Source organism: Alexandromys fortis, unplaced genomic scaffold (genome assembly GCF_014885135.2).
Source record: "Alexandromys fortis isolate MF-2015 unplaced genomic scaffold, M_Fortis_MF-2015_v1.1 scaffold_50, whole genome shotgun sequence".
Lineage (NCBI taxonomy): Eukaryota > Metazoa > Chordata > Mammalia > Rodentia > Cricetidae > Alexandromys > Alexandromys fortis.
The window spans coordinates 5,565,658-5,569,925 of NW_026067932.1; positions in this window are offsets into that span (position 1 = coordinate 5,565,658).

The following is a 4,268-nucleotide window of genomic DNA, read 5'->3' on the forward strand; positions in this document are numbered from 1 at the left end:
CTCTCTCTCTCTCTCTCTCTCTCTCTCTCTCTGCTTCTCTGCTGCAAAAAGTGAGAGTTTTCCCACCACGCCCTTCTGTGATAAAACGTAGGCCTTGTCGTAACCCTAAGAGCAATGGAACCAGCCAATCATGGCTTGAAGTCTCGGAAACTGTGAGCTGACAGGATCCTTTCATTCTGGACAGGGATTGGCTCAGATACAATGTCAGTGTGACAACAAATGACTCACAGTATTCTTTTCTTTGCATTTTTTTAATTTTTAAAACTGCGTGTCTGGGGGTCTGGAGAGATGGCTCAGAGGTTAAGAGCATTGCCTACTCTTCCAAAGGTCCTGAGTTCAATTCCCAGCAACCACATGGTGGCTCACAACCATCTGTAATGGAGTCTGGTGCCCTCTTCTGGCCTGCAGAGATACATGCAGACACAATATTGTATACATAATAAATAAAATATTTTAAAAAAATAAAAGAAAAAAACTGCGTGTCTGTGGATTTGTAGTACCCACAGAGGTCGGAAGAGGACCCCAGATGTCTGTGAACTGTGTTATAGGCAGTTGTGAGCTGGTGTAGACACTGGGAACTGAACTCCAGTCCTCTGAAAAAGCAACAAGTGTCTTCATTGCTGAGCCATCCTTCCAGTCCCAGCATAGTTTTTAACTTATTTTATATGATGACAGCGATGTAGTGTTTGCCCATGTCTGATGTAGGGGCCCAGAGAGGTCAGAGGACAACTCTGTGGAGCCAGGTCTCTCCTTCCACCTCAGTGCATATGGGACAAACACATGGTCACTTCAGGACTGCCAGATTCTCTTGAGCCCGGCTATGTAGCCCAGGCTGGCCTCCAACCTACAGTCAGCCTTCCAAGTGTAAGAATTATGAACATACGCCACCGTTGCCTGCCCCCACCTTCTTCCCCCTTGAGACAGGGTCCCACTGTGCATCTGTGGCTGGAACTCAATATGTACACCAGGCTGGCTCTGATCTCACAGAGACCCACTAGCTTTTCCTTCTCAGCTGCTGAGATTAAGGGCAAGAAGCGGTGCACCTGGCACAGTCGCTCATAGTCTCAAATGTCAATTTGTTTTTATGGCCATGCAGTATTCCCTCACGTGTATATGTATATATTATGAAGTACTTGTTTTGGTTTAAATCTGGAATGTCCCCCAAAGGCTGGATTTGGCCACTTGGTGACCAGCTTGTGGTGACCCTTAGGCTGTGAAATCTTCAGGAAATGGAACACAGAGGCAGAAATGAGTCGTTAGGGATGAATAGTGTGATATCCTGAAGTTCACAACCAATCCCATGTAAAACAGCTTTTAAAAAGTCGCGTGCACATTAATAGCATGAAAAAGGGAGGTGGTTATCCAAACGACTGAAAAACAAAGTTTTGGCAATGAGAATATGGTTAAGCAGTATGTACGCCAATTCAACCCCTAACAGCAACAAAAAATAAAAATAGAAAAATGACAAAATAATTGCACCAAATCTTGCTTTTTAAAACCTGTCCATTAACTTTAAAATATTTTTCCACTGATTCTCAAGGTTCTAGATGTCACTTGTATTTTAAGGATTTTTTTCTTAGTTTTGTACCCATTTCAATACATATTTTTTTCTATTTTAGGCAAAAAGATATTAAATCTTTTGTTATTAAATCAAGATCTCTCACTACGTAGTTCAGACTGACAACAAACTTGCTATCCCCCTGCCTCAGCCTCCCCAATGCTGGTGACCATCCCCAGCTATGTTGGAAGTTTTAATTAGGAGAGAGTGTACAACCAATTAGGTGAGCAAAACGCCTAGTAGCTTTTCAGGATCCTAGCTGGGATCCTGAAATAGGGCTTGAGAAGGCAGCAGCTAGTGATGAAGGATGAGAGACTAGCCACCACAGGGGATGAGGCTGAACAGGGGTAAGCTGGTCGTAAGCAAGGTAACCTGAGAGGCGGCTGCTGGTGCTGCTTAGGTCACCTATACTTCTGTCACACAGACTAAGAGCCAGGAGCTCTCAGTCTCTGAAAAAGAGGTGCTGCTGAGCAACACAGGGCAAGATCCTGTGTGGGGGGGGGGAGAGAGAGAGAGAGAGAGAGAGAGAGAGAGAGAGAGAGAGAGAGAGAGAGAGAGGAAGGGAGAAAAGGAGAAAGAAAGAAAGGAAGGAAGGAAGGAAGGAAGGAAGGAAGGAAGGAAGGAAGGAAGGAAGGAAGGTTGGTTGTTAATTTCTGGGACCCATCCAGCAAGTTAGTAAATGAAGCAGGGAAGATGGCCAACGCTAATATAGCCAGACGAACAAAGGATTGTTAGGGGAAAGTTTGGAAGCGGTAATTAGGAACAGACTCACTAGCCTAACCTGACCTTAACCTGTACAGAATAGGAGAGAAAAATATTCTGTACACTGGAATTATCAGAGTTAACGCCAAAAGTCAGGTGGTGTGGTGCACCCTTTTAATCCCAGTGCCCCCCCCCCCCAGAGGCCCCAGAGCAGGGCCTCATACATGCTAGATACACTATAAATATTCTTAAACACTCGAATGATGTATTTTAAAACATTTTTTAAAAAAAACTTGTTTGCTCATGGGAAAGATAGAATGTGCTATCTCTAAGGATTAAACTCCCTGGAAATTTTCTGTTGCAAAAGCCCAAAGGAGAACAAAGGAAAGAACAAAATCAGAGTTCTAAGGCTTTCCTTCAGGCAGTCCTCTGGGGTGCCAATGAGACTTCAGGGTTGAGTTTTCTCCAATCAAACTTCGAAGAACGTTACCCTCCGGTATCAATGACACCTACCTCCTCCTCCAAAGACCTGACTCACTGACCTAGCTGACCCAGAAGTCTCACCCATTAGGACAGCAGTCAGCCTGGACCCTACTGTGCACTCCGTCTTTGGTCAAACCTAGCCCGGTAACAGAACCATTTCAGTCGAACAGCGATGTTTATTTCCAAAAGTACAAGCAGACCACAGTCAAATCTTTCAGCCACAAAGATAACAGGATAATTTGCTAACTCGCGGATCATGAAATAAATCCGTTGATTCTGTGGTCTGGAGGAGAGAAGACAGCTCAGGACGCTGTTTCTTTAGTTACTATAAAACTCTACTGGGGAAAAAAATAAGATACCCTGCACGTTGGGACAATTGCACATGGATTTGTTAGGGTCACCCGTCTGCAGTATCAGGCTTTTGATATCAGCTCATCTCCACAGGAAAGTAAAACACTTTTTACATATGTAATAAACGCTGGTCACACTCGCCCCTGTTATACATGTTAATGAGAAGCATTTGTTGTCAGTATTGTGTTCTAGAAGACATTAAAACTGTAGAATATTTAGGACTCAATCAAGCTCTACCTCGAATCAATGGAACGAATTTTATAGAGCGCCTGGCTTCCCTTTAAAATTAAAACTCCAGTATGCACCACTCCATGCATATGAAGTTGACTACTATACTAAGGAGTTTCTCAACATTATGCTTCGTTTTGTCCCATTACCAAACGTGAGATCTGCTGAAGTTATGTTGAGATCCTTGGTGTGTTTGGGGTCTTACCTAGCCGGCTCAACTAAAACACAAAGCAGAGATTTGTCTTAAGCTCTAATTAACTATTAAAACCACAGCCTTTAGCAACCGGGTAAGAAGCGAACGCGGAGATTTAAAAAAAAAAAAAAAAAGCAATTGTGTAACAAACTCAAGTAGCAGGGAAACATCCAGTCCTGGAAGTCTGCCTTTCCCAGGTTCCAGAACAAAAGAAGCCTTTGCCAACGAACGGGATTTGATTGCCTGCGCTCCACTTCCACTCCCCGAGCAATCACAGCTCGGAACACGGGCGCCCACAGCCTGCCCGGCTTCTCTGCTCCCCCATCAGGGCCAGCATTGGGGGGCAGGCCAGGCTGTTGCCATCCTTCGGGGACTCGGCGTCCCGGGAGGGAGCCAGGCCCTGCCAAGGGTCCCCCCAAGAGCTGGCACCTAACTCGGGTCAACCGAAGGCGACCGATCCCGGTGCCAGGCTTCTCCGGAGCAGGCGGGGTTAGGAAGGAGAGGAAACGGGGCGCCCAAACGGCACCGCCCCGTGCCTTATCAGCGTCCGAGGGGAAGGGCGGAGGGGCGAGCAAAAGAGCGGGCCCGGAGCCCGAGCTCCCGCCCGAGCGCCTTTTAAACTGCGTTTCTGCACCTCTCTCTCTGCGCCGCGGCGGCTGGAACCCGCGCGAGCCGCCCAGCCAATGGGCGCCGCGCTTCCTCCCGCCGTCCGCCAATGGCGGCGCGCGTTCTTGGGGCGTGCGCCAGCCAGGC